We start from the raw sequence: 13,396 nt of genomic DNA, 5'->3' as shown, positions 1-13,396 counted from the left end.
TTGGTAGGGAGCAAAACAGATTCTCTTCAGTACAATCTAATTAGTTTTCACTCTTTCTAAAAGGTTAGTGGACATGGAGGAAACTAAATATTTTTTGAATTCTGGCTTACTGTTGACCCTATATTTTTCTTTTTAATCAAGGAGTTTTTAATCACAAAACTCTGGAAAATCCTGAACTCTATTATTAAATGTTACATTTCTCTTTGGTATGTTAAATTAGTTACTACTGTTATGTAGGCCCAGTATTAAACAAATGAGTTTTAGGCTGGTATTTAGTATTTTGTAGCAGGAGCATTTTTTCACTGATCTGACACCAAACATTTTTAATTAGAACATAAAATCAAACTATTTTTTTTCAAATATGTTCTCCTGAGGCAAGTTTTCCCATGATTTCCTTCTAGGATTCTGTGGACTATTTAAATTGTTTTCCTCCTCTCTGAATCCCCAGCCTCATTGTAACCTCTGCCTTTGCATCCAAGGATAACTGAATGGACTCCCTTTAAACACCATTAGCACCAATTCTGTATCAGTTCTTTAGGTTGACTTATCTCAGCACTGGTGCTTTCTGCTTCTGTGTACATCAACAAGCACAACAGGGCTCCATTCGTGATGGGGACTTGCCTGAACATTCCTGTAATTTATATATTAAATACAGTAAATTGAGGGATGTTGAGGGAACTACCAGGCCTATCCATCATACACTTGTTGAGGGCTTAAAAAATGCAGGATTAAAGGCAAAGGTAGAGTAAAGAAAAAAAAGAAAAGTACACCTCTTCTGTCCAGACTGCTATCTCTGGCATTTTCTGTAGCCGAGGGCAGAAACCACATGAATTTTGAAGGGGGTTAGAAGGCTGGTCAGAAAGCCAGTTCCAGGTATTGATCAGTTAATTAAGAATTTAAAGAGACCTCAAAAGCCTCTGCAGTTCAAGGCCTTGAAATGTGAGCACAGAAGTGAGGAAAATTCTATTGTGGGTGCTTCTCCTCTGAACAGCTTCTTGGAAAGAAAGACATGACCCAGGCCTGCAAGCCCTCTGCATATAAAGCTTGCATGAATTTCAGTGGGAGTTACACTTGTGGTTGATAAGGCCCAAAGTTTCTCCTGAAAAATTTCATTAACAAACTGAAAGGCAAAGCCACAATGTAACATAACAAGCAACGAAAATTGTCAAACCAGGTGATTGGGGAAAAGAAGTAAAGACAGAAGTGGGGGAAGGGTGAGATAAAAGAGAACTCAATTCACCAAAACTGGATTATCAAGGTGCAAGCCACATTCACAGGAGGTGTTTGCTGTGAAGGACATCTTTAATCTTCATTCATCAGGGGCTCCACAGAAGGACTGCTGGCAAAGGCTGCCTTAGGGGGTGCAATAAATCAGCAGAATTTCCATCTACCCTAAGCATACCATTCTCTGGAGCTGGTGCTGATCCCTTTGAGGTTTGTGCTTGCTGTCTGTTAGCAAGTAGCTGAGTTGAGCCATTACACCTTTGGGTAGACTTTCTGTTTACAAAGGCCCTGCCTGTGCAGTACTTGAGAGTGAAATTAGCCCAGGGAGCATATTTCCTTGTAGCAAAGAGGTTCTGCCTGATCTCAAGTTGGAAATTCAAAAAAACAAAAACTGAGGTGAGAGAAAGGAAACCAGAGTCGTATTTGTTTAAAAGATCTGAGATGAGGGGAGTAGCATCTACCAAACAGGATCAATGGGGAAGGCAGAGTTCCCACAACATCAAGTCCCTCACTTCAATTTCTCCTGACAAATCCCTTTTGTGCATTCACTGTCAGATTACTTTTGGGAGGCAGGAAAGTTTCAAAATTCTTCTGTTGCTTTTAAAATCTTTTAAATTTCAAGTCAGATACATCTCTGGGTAATTCCATTGATTTCAGTGGATTTACAGTGAGGATGAATTTGGCCCCGGGGGAAGATTGTATGGGATGTCTGCGTGTAAGGAAGTTCTGTTGGAAAGTGCTCTGGGAGGAGTAAAGTGTCTGCATCACTTGTCATCAACTGACTGAGTCCTGTGGACACTTGAGATGATATCATATTATTCTGGAATAGACAGATATTGTGTGTGTGTGTACGCGCGCGCGCACGCACGCTTCTCGGCCTTCTGGCTGAGGAGTGAAAACATTATCTAAAGTCTGTGGCTATACCAGCAGAGTTCACATTGTCTTTGCTAATTTACTTATGTAAAACCCCAAAGGATTACACAGAAGTATGTGGAGTCAGGATAAACACGGAAAACCAAGCCAAGTTCATTGCAAACATGAAAGAAGGGAGAAAAAATCACAATGAAGAGAAAGAATTAAAGGCTGTGAACTGTGATGTATTCCTGTCATAGCTTGGACAAAGGGCATATAGTATTCTAAAGAACCAAGCTTAATGGACAGCCTTTGGAAGGCGTAACAGTAACATGAAAAGCAAGCTGCTTCTTTGCTTAAAAGTGTTTTTAACATCAATACATTGCCACTCACGACTTACAGAAATGGCTGGGGATGCTAAAAATTACACAGGAACGTATAAAAGAAAAAGCCCAAGCTTGCTATCATATTGAGATGCATGGAGGCAAACCCAGCCAAATACATGCTGAATAGATTGTAAAGAAGCTGAACTGGCACATGAGTAACAGTCATGCTGCAAGTAAAAGAGGTGAAGAATGGACTAGTTTTGTGACTCATACTGATATTACAGAGAGCAAAGGCTAGCTGCTAGTTGTATGTCTTACAATTCCATGTGAGATAACAAAGTCATATGTACTTATAGTCCCTACATATTGCAAATGGAGAGCTTTGGCAGTACCTACTAGCTTTGTTTGATTAAAAGCAAGAATGTTTAGAGAGGTAAGTATGAGACTTTTGTTCTGCAGTTGACAAAATATGGCTGTGATAACAATATCTCCGAAGCTCCTAAGATTTTTCCTCAATCCACCAAGATCACCCCGAACCTGACCAGGCACATAGGAAAAGCACATGCATATCACTCATCTGAAGGAGCCAAAAATCCTGACCAGTCATACTTCTGGACCTTCCTCTTTGGTTAAACTTTTCCACAATAATTAGAATAATTCAGAATGACTCTTAGAGCAATTATCCACGTTCAGTACACCCCAAAAGAACCCTTACCCCATGAGCAGTTTTTTACAATCAGTAAAAGGAGAAAAGCCAAAGAATTTTTTACATTCACTAGGGACCTTGATATGCTAATCTATTGACTAGAAGGTGCTCCAATATTATGGTGATGAGCAAACTTACAAAACACTAGAATGGGCTGGGAAACTATTTTGTTCCTGCAAAAAATGTCAATTGAAATGAATTCTTTTGTTTTTGTCAGCAAAATTCTTTGACATTTTTTAGGTTTTATGTCAAAACTCAAACACTGGGGGTTTTTTTCATTTCTCAGCCACTGAACACTGAATTTTTTATTTTTTTCTACAAAACCCCAGAAATTTTCAACAACGTTTTTCGCAAAAATTTCATTTTGTCAGAAAGCTATTTTCTGTTAAAAACAGAACATCAGTGGAATGTTTTTGACCAACACTACAACGCACTGAGAGAGATATTTAATGGTTCTCTTAGCTGCGACATCGCAGAAAGTGGTAAAATAATGTATTACAGACAACATATCTGCAACTGTGACATCTGTGTTTATTTTTCAGCCAAGTAAAATGATATAAACATAGATTCTGCCTCTTATTAAATATGAGTAATTCTTTTTCTGTTGCTGAAGTTCCATTACAACACCTCCCTCTGCTCTGTACAGATTATTTCATGTTCATGAAAGGTATAGGTTAGATAGCTCTGCAGACTGAAGTGTTCTGTGTAGACAACACATACATCAAGAGTAAGAGTCTTAGGAGTTTTTACAACTACCATATCACTGATGCACCCAATGTAAGTCAACACTGCCTTAGAGGGACCCCCTAAGAATTAGAAAATGTAATTAGATGTCTATAGCCATTAAATTTATATATTTTCTTTTGAGACTGTTAATAGAGCTGACGGTTGTGAGATGGGTTTTAATACGGACATCTGACCTTGGGAGGATTCAGATTCCATAATGATGGGCACTATGCAAAAAAAGATAGATTTACATAACAGGGTGGTGTGTCCCCTTTCAGGAGTAGTGGGGGAGAAGGACAGCCAACCGCAGTTCCATGACGTGTCCCCTTTAAGGAAACAGGTGTTTAAGGGAGCAGCAGACAAGATGGGAGATGGTCTTAATCAGGTAGCCATCTCCTAAATATGATAAAACCCAACTGCTAAGTGACTGTTAGAAGGGGAGAGAAGGCAGACAGCCTGGAGAAGAGAATTGCAGAGCCTATTGAGTCAGGAGAGAGGTTCCCTGGGATGGGAACCAGAACCAGAAGAGAGACTGGTGACCTGGAGAAGTCATCTTGAATCACAGTACAGCCACAAGAAGAAGAGTTGTGAGTCTCCTGAACCAATGGGAAGGACCAACAGAGACCAGGGCCGGAGATCTGTGGAAAAGACTTTCTAGAGAGGCCAGAAGCTGCAGTGAGACTGGCAGAGCCCCCTAACTCAGAATGAACTGTATCAAAACTGGGAACTTGAAGCCCTGGAATAAGGGTGACATGGAAGCACCAAGAGGGAAGGGTTGGGCCTGAAAGGGCCAAAGACTGACTTTTGTAAAGACATCATAACCCCAAAGGGGTTACTTGAAGTACTCAGGACTATGAATAAGTTACTCGGAGAACCAGGAGGGAGGAGAGGACGGATGCCTGCAGGACCACATTGGTCCATGAGAGGTTGTGCTCTGGGATGCCACCCTGCCAGTTAGATTTAGATGAACTACAACTCATTTTGTGTAAACTCTCATATGGTAAAGGCTCTCCAGTTTATTCCATGGACTCCAGTCATCTGAGACACCCAGTTGCCCGTAAAACGATTATTCATAGCAGTCAGTGATCAGTTTAAGTAGTGATACACCTAGCAGATAGGCAGCACCTTCATGTCTTCAAAGCATGCAAGGCACAAAGCCCTGCCATGCAATATTTTCAACTTGATGGTGAAAGTTTTGGAGTAGGCTGATCTTCCAATTTAACAGAATTATTTTTGGAGGGGGAGGGGAGATATTTCAATATAAATATGATTGATCCAAATTCTGCATGACAGTAATATGTACATAAAATGTTCATGCATAAAATGCCTCCTTGAGAGATATCAGTAGCTTGAAACTAACAAGAAATTAGGGCCTCATCCTGTGAAATCAGTGGGAGTTTAAGGTTCAGGAGGAATGCAGAATCTAATCAGTTTCATTCTGCTGCTTGGGCTAGGGAAATAACCTGTGCTGAAGCACCAGACAAGAATGATTCTTTGCTGCTACCCTGGACTAGAGTTGTTAGTTTTAAATCTTAGTCCTTTGGGATAAAGTTGTCAAATGATGAATTTGTGCCAACTTGACTCTGTGTTGAAATCAAGCTATATAACTTGACAAGTGACAAAACTTCATAATGTCATGTTGGAATATCATCTCAACACAAGGTAACAGATATTGTTCTATCAGGCCCCAAATGATAGCATTGACAAAATCAGGGTTGTTTCATAAAACTGAGATACTAATGGATGTAAGGGAGTGGAAGAGTGTTTCTCACCTTCACATATGATACTAAACTACAAAAGCAGTGCCTCTATTGTTCCTCCACATAACATTTTTGTGATAGGAGTAGCAGAGTGAAACTTACAATGGTTGTGTTAGTTCCACCCCACTGTTGCAGCCAGAGCCATTAGACAAGTGCCCTAACCAGGAGAATCTTCACTTTTGTTTTTTGACACAAATGAAAATAGCAAAACATGTCCTCTGACATAAGCATTTTCATGTCTAAAGTTGCACACCTACATCTAAGACATCATTAGAGGACACTTGAAAATTGGGACCATAATATAAACATATATACCACTGTTCTCACTGCAATTGTCCTTTTGTGTAGTGTGTTTCTGCTATTTATAGCTGCTATAAAAATTCTATATTATGAAATAATATGCATTACAATAAAATGTTTTTAAGAAAAAAATTAATAAATATCAATGTAAAAGAAACATAATAAAATGAGTGGTTGCTGTTTGATATACAACACTTTGGGGGAAAAATTAATTTCAGTTGGCATTGGCAACTTTAAAAAAAATGTTTGCCAGATAATAAATTGTTACAGAAATATTTTTTGTAGTACTAATGTGATTAATCACCAAAAAAAGTGATCAAATACATTTTAGTTAGTATTTTTAAATATAAACAGAATTGTTGTCTACAAGTTATTTTCTTACAAAAGTGAAAAAGAGAAGGTGTCAGCTGTCTAACCTAAAGGAATACTGCAGAGAAGTGTTGTTTTGATATGTTATTCTTAAACCAGCTACCCATAACTGTTTTTTCAAAACAAGTATGCCCAGGACTTTGCTAAATTGGAAATAAAATCAATTTGCTACTAATAGAATGAGAGCAATACTATCCACATGCTTCAGTTGTCATTTCCCTATTATCAGTGAGCCTCAGAATAACAGAATAATTTAATGTTTTTACTTGCAGCTGAAGTGGTGCAACTCCCACCCAATTCTCTTTTTAACTGTTAAACCACAAAAAACAAAAAAAACCCTCCTATACTAAAATGAAGTTGAGAGTTCTGAGGAAAGCATGTATTCAAAGATAAGGCTGCTGATACGCAGCCCCTTACTGTTAGAATTGTTCCTTGTTATTGCACCTCTCATGTGAGATGATGATCCTGGGCTTTTGTACAACTTCCACAATTCCAGAACTTTATTTTAAGTGTTGTTTGGAATATAGGCCTGTAATGGGTAGGGAAAGAATGCCTGGAATAGAGTTAGTTAATCTATTCAAGTAATATTTGTTACAAATGTTGTCATTTTTTGTATAACAAAGGAGGGAGGGGGGTTGGCTAATAGATATCTACAGCATCAGCCCCTCAAAGCCATGTGGAAAATACAAAAGTGAGTTAATGCAGCCTGGAACTGCATTAGCTTTTCAGTAGCCAGTGTCAGTAGCAGACAGCCTGAAACAAAAGCACCAAAAGTTGTGAATTGTCCCATCCAACTTAATTCTGCAATCTGCAGCTCGGGGAAAGCCTTCACCACTATCATCCCAGCAGAGAGCTCTATAGGGGTGCAGGTACTAGTGTGGCTTAGTTTCATCTCATCATATTTCTTCTAGAGAAGCCAACCCCTTTAAGAGAAGGTGTCCCCGGACGGCCTGATACTGGGGCGTCACTCGCTAAGGAAAAGGAATTCTGGAAATTATAGTTCCTCAGGAAGAGTCGTGTCTCAGGGATCCCATGACTGCCTGTGAAAGAGCCATATAAGAAGTAGACTGTGCTCAACACAGAGAGGCAAGGGTTGGGAAGGGACCTTACTGGGGCTGTGCTGCACTGGCATTGTGGAAAGCCTGGGATGAGAGATCCCCTGGGATGAGAGGGGGTTATGATTCTCTAGAAAGAGCAGCAGCTGATGGAGCCTAGTCGTCTTCTTTTGCATGGCATAAAAACATCAGTGTTAGATGTCCAAGTCTAGACTAGTGACTCGATTGCCTCAGGTGATGCAGATTGGATGGAAGAGATACCACCAGGATATGATTGTGTGAGACATTGGTTGATGAGGTGTTCCAACTTTTGAAGTCACAAGTAGGATTGTGTCTCAGTCCCCATTTATGAAGGAGGTAGGTGCATCTGCCTTGTGATGTGGACCATATTTTCTATGGGAGTGAAAAGCCAGTGGGTTCTTTGGTTGGGTCCTTAATCAAGTGTTTGTTTGGGATGGTGGCATCCTTCCATCTTGCTCACCATTGATCTTCAGGACAGAACCCTGAGTCTTCAAGCTCTTGAACTGAAAGCTAAAGGTTTTCTGGATTTGTGTCAGAATCTCAATGTTATTTAGGTCTTCACATATTGGAAGACCCTTGTTCCCTCGAATATGATGGGATTCCCAAAGGATTTTCACATTGTGATGAATGTGGGATGGGTGGATGTGTGCTAATACAAGAGTCACGGTTGTGGCATTAATTTTACTGTGAGTTGTGCCTAGGGCGCTAGACTTCTTAATCCAGTTGTGTTTGTAGCTAGTTCTCTGGCTGCCATTGGTTCCCCAAAAGATAAAACACTTAGGAATGGCATTTCAGACACTGGGCTGTTGAGCTGTGACTTGAAAAACATGCTTTTTAGTGAAAAGAGTATTTTAAAAAAGGATGTATACCTTGTGAAGATTCTGCACTACAGACTAAAACTCCTATATGATTGTCATCTGGAGAGGACCATCTATGCGGCACTTTTAATAAAAGATGATGTCTCACTTTAATCCTTAAAAGAAGTCCTGTACTGCAGTCCATTGAAAAGTGACTGTTTTCAATGATTTATTGTGGTAACAGGATCAGAAGGGCACCATTTATTCTCAGATTGGATGGATGCCCACTCTATGTAGGTAGGCAGGGCTCAGATGGGATTTTAGTGAGGCATTGGCTTACTGCTGGTTCCCAGCACAGTGGTAAATTTTACCTTGTAGTTTTAGGGTGTCATTGTAAGCTTTGAAAACAAACAGCTGGTTTTTATTTTGGAGTGTATAAACAAATACTTTATTTTGCACACAAATCTCCTTTATGAGACTTTAGTATGTACTGAAGAGTCCCTCACCCTCTCAACAAAGACAGCAGAATTGGGAGCTTAGGCAAAACCTAGTGGGTAGATCACTAGAGTAGTACTCAGGAGAACTTAGCTCTAATCCTGACACTGCTACTGGTGGGTCTTGGGCAAATCACTTCCTCTCATTGTGCCTGTTTCCCCAGCTGTAAAACAGGGATAATGTTTACCTCCCTTTGTAAAGCACTTTGAGATCTACTGACAGAAAATGATATATAACAGCCAAGTGCTAGGTGGGTTTCTCTCTTCCTCGCCACCCCAACCATGAGAACCTGTTTTGAAGGGCAAAAGAGAGGGCAGGGTAGAATTCTTAGTCAGATAAGGCATTCATTTCTCCAGATGGAAATCTATTTAAGTTACATCACTTTTTTTATATTGCCCTTTTAAAATCTATTTCCTGTCTGATTCTTTCAGCCACTCAAAGAAGAAGCCACCCCCATGTTAAGACCTCATGAGGGATGCATGTGTACGGCATTCGACAGGCTACGGTGATTCCAAGGAAGGGGCAGGTTCACTTCTGTTGTGTAGTTGCTTCTGAGAAAGAAGCATCCCCTCAGTTGCTGAGCAGAATTGGTTGTCTTCAAAAATGTAGTTGCAGATGTGACCCACTGCTCTCACCCTTCACAGGCTTGTGCCCAGAGGATCCGTGTTGTGCATGGACCCGTATGCCACAGTCTTGTTTCCTCTCAACATAGGCATGGTAACACAGGGCCACTATGAAGATCTGTTTGCTATGAAGCATAGACATTATGTGGGCCTGATACTTCTCTTGTGTATGCTGGTATGTAACTCCATTGATTTCAACAGATACTCTTGGTTACCCTGTCTTAAATAAGAGGAAAATCAGGTTTCTTTTGTGTGCCTTCACACTACTCACTCTCCAGCTTCCTGGAAATATGGCTTTGCTGTTGCCTCTGGGACCTTATGCTCCCATATAAGTGTCAATGGGATTTGCAACAACAAATTTGATGTACCTTCACTGATGCAGGCAGTTACAGTTTGTGACTGTAGAGAAGCGCAGCAGCCCTCACAGGGCTGGACTGCTGCCAGAGGTGCAAGCAGGACCGGCGTTAGGGGTTTGAGCGCCCTAGGCGGACGGCAATTTCGCTGCCCCACGCGCTAGTCCCACGGCTCCGCTGGAGCTGCCGCAGTGGTGCCTGCGGAGGGTCCGGTGCTCCGCAGCTCTGGTGGAGCTGCCGCAGTGGTGCCTGCGGGCGGTCCACGAGAGCCACGCGAGCAGCCGACCGTCCGCAGGCACCACTGCGGCAGCTCCACCGGAGCCGCCTGCCGCCCCCTCCGGCAAAACGGCGCCCACCATTTATTCTGGCGCCCTAGGCGATTGCCTAGGCTGCCTAAATGGTAGCACCGGCCCTGGGTGCAAGTGGCAGCTTGTGTAGTCTAGCTAGCTCACTGAAAATAGCAGTGAGGATGTGGTGGCATGGGCTTTGGTTTGGGCCAGTGGTTTTAAATAATGGAGAAATACCAGTCTCCTAGAACTGGAAGAGACATTGAAAAGGTCATTGAGTCTGGCCCCCTGCCTTCACTAGCAGGACCAATTTTTGCCCCAGATCCTTAAGTGGCCCGCTCAAGCACTGAACTCACAACCCTGGGTTTAGCAGGCCAGTGCTCAAATCACTGAGCTATCCCTTCCCCCCCAACCTTCTTTCATTTGCGGACCACTAAAATATTTCGAATGGAGGTGCATTCCCTTTGGAAATCTTAGACATAGTTTACAGGTCCGTGGACCACAGGTTGAAAACCACTGGGTTTGAGCTTTACAAGCAAGTATGCACCCAGGCGGCTAGATGGGCCACTGTGTCCTGGCTTCTAGCTAGAGTACTTCTATAAGAGCTGCCATTCGCATGCCCAGCTGCACTGTAGACGTGCTCTAAGAGAGGACAGGCAATATTTGTATGATGGTAGCCAAGATCATGGTCCTACTGAGTGGGGAGCTCCAAAGCTAAAAGTGAGTCTCAACAGCTTGAGCTAAAAAGTCAGGCTTTAGGTAGGGACTGTAACAGATGCATCCTCTGCATGTGACACAGAGGGAGACAAGTAACCCATTAGTCAGTATGGGTTACATGTGTACCCTGGCGGTCCTCCAGAAGTTTTACTGTGAGAAAGCACCTTCAGGGTTAGTGGCCTCACTGAACCTATTCCAGCAAAGGCTGCAGGCCACCACGTAGACCAAAATATTGCACAAACATGTTGTACATATGCTCACTCTTTGCATGCTGTCCCCATCCTCCACCTGCTGACAATCAGGCCTATGATAACATCAGTGCAGGGTTACGTCATTGAAGCTCTGCCCCCTCCCATACATGTCCATGGGGGATGGACCTTGGCTGTTGGATTCACAATAGTTGCAACTCCAACATCCCTACCTTCACCCCACCCTCTGTTTCGCCCATTGTTCTGGGTGGTAGGAACCATTGTAGGGCAGATTCCATGCATATGCTTCCTGCATTCTTGCCCACCTCCCCACCCCACATACTGGAAGTCCATGAGTTCTGCTGCCCATCAGGGTTTTATACCTACAAAGATTCTGATGCAATGCTGTGAAGGCTCTATTACTCCATCAGTTGGTGTTATTTTCATGTAGAAGGAAAATACATGGGGGATGGGGGGCAGGTGTACAGTTTTTTTTTCTGTTTAATGTCTTACTGCAGAGTTGCCTAGAATTTCGCTTAAATTCTTAGACTAGTTTTGTTCATAACATTATATATGATATTCTACTAAACTTTCCTTTTGGCATCAGGACCCACGCTATCTGAGTCCTCAGCGGATGTAAATTGGCATATATCTATTTATACCAGTTGAAGATCTGGGTTTAGTGCAGGTACAAAGGTCTGCACTGGCCAATCTCTTTTGTGGAACTGGGCCTTAACTTTGTCCTCTCCTGTATAAGTATTAATTATTCATGTAATAGATAAGATAAGATTTGATTGAACTTTGCCATCAGGGTACCAAGCAGGATTGTTAAACACTTGCAAAATTATATAATTATATTCCCTCATGTCAGCTGTCAAGTCTCCAAATATAGGAAAAAAGAAAATATACTTTTAGCTGGTGAGCCATGTACAGTGCCGAAATATTATTAAATATCTCTGTCTCTCTCTTTATCACAATATTTGGTGAAATTCCTTATCTGACCTCTCTGTGTGAAGAGTTGCACACTCTAAATCCCCGTACCAAGTGTTAATGTTATGCTTGCTGGAATCCACTTTTGGTTTCAATATGACCAAAATGTACACTACACTTTCGTTTGTTTTTAAGTCATGCTCAAACTAGCAACTAACTAAAATAGTTGCTTTTGTAAGGAATATAAGAATAGTAAATAATTTATGTTCTTCTGGTTCTGAAGTGCAACAATGTGAAAACGAATGAGTAATTTGTTGGTATGGAATGGAATTTTAATCTTTTATGAGAACATCTTGGCTGTGTGTATGTTTATCTCTGAAAAAAGAAGCTGTAATTCTGCACTGGACAATGGATGAATGTTATCTAATGCAATGTGAGAAGGTGAAAATAATTAAGCAAGAAGCCAGTTACAAACTTCTCTCCTAGATCAAGGATTTTGATCATTAGCTTTCCAAGAGAATAGTTTCCCCGTAAGGGACAGAGGTATCACGTCAGATGCTTAGCTCTTCATTTCATAATCTGTCATTGTTATAAGATTCAAAATGGCATTGATATGAAGAAAGGAAAAATGGGAATTTGGCTTATCCCTTTTTAACTACTTAGTGAATTTAGTCTCTAAAAGGACTAAGGAAGAGCTTTCATAATCAACAAACAGTCCCACTCTCTCACCAGTATTAAGACCTTGTATAAGAATTTTAAAGGACACAGCTCTCAAGGTAGGGTTTAAAATGGGCCAAACATGCTTTCCCATTCTAGGGAACAAACTTTCTAAACAGTAACCTCAACTTGCACCTGCGTTTGACTTTATGCTCCCATTTAAAGGTCAGCAGGATGATTAGGGGGCAAATCTGGTAGCTGATGGTATGAGTACTCTAATTTACATTTACAGTTCATTATGAAAGAGCTAATATGCCAGTTCCAAGGAGATGAATAAATAAATAAATCTATCTTCCCTTTTTGTCATGTGCCATTCGCACATGTAACACTGGAAGTGTAATGCTTCAGATGACTTGTGTCTTCATTAGTCAGCAATGCATCCCAGAGCACATCCTATCACATGCCTTGATCAGTTTTACAGACAAACAAGAACAAACCATCTTGATATGGGTTCTACAGACAAACTTGTCACTAGATCTCATCCCGAGGCTGTAAACTAAGACTCTGTGTTGAACCTGCTGAGTCTGCACTTATATGTTACCCACAAAGCCTTGAGATAGTATCTCTGATAAACTGCTGATCAGTACAGATGTTTAATGGTTAGCGAGGACCCCCTCCCAACACACCAAAGTACTAGTTCTTTTTTCTTGGCAGGTGGATGGGCCCTTTGGCTGTGCCCACGCAGATTGTTTTAATGTCTGAGTTACATGTTCATTAATGCATTACATTTTAATTTGTCAGGTGCAGCATTGACATAAGACTTGAATTAATGCTTCATAATAAAGACAAGATCAACACTACCATAAAAATATAAAACAAACTTCCCGCAAAATGTGAAATGTAGCTTCTTAGTCAGACATCTCAAGCCTCTGTTCTGATGTTAGCTTTTTTGATATGTGAGAGGTCTAGTCAGCTTCCCGTTTGATTCTGGAGTTTCGCAATCCAGATTA

Source organism: Gopherus flavomarginatus, chromosome 3, assembly GCF_025201925.1.
Source record: "Gopherus flavomarginatus isolate rGopFla2 chromosome 3, rGopFla2.mat.asm, whole genome shotgun sequence".
Classification (NCBI taxonomy): Eukaryota; Metazoa; Chordata; order Testudines; family Testudinidae; genus Gopherus; species Gopherus flavomarginatus.
The sequence above is the reverse complement of the archived record's forward strand: the minus strand, read 5'-3'. Positions refer to the sequence as shown.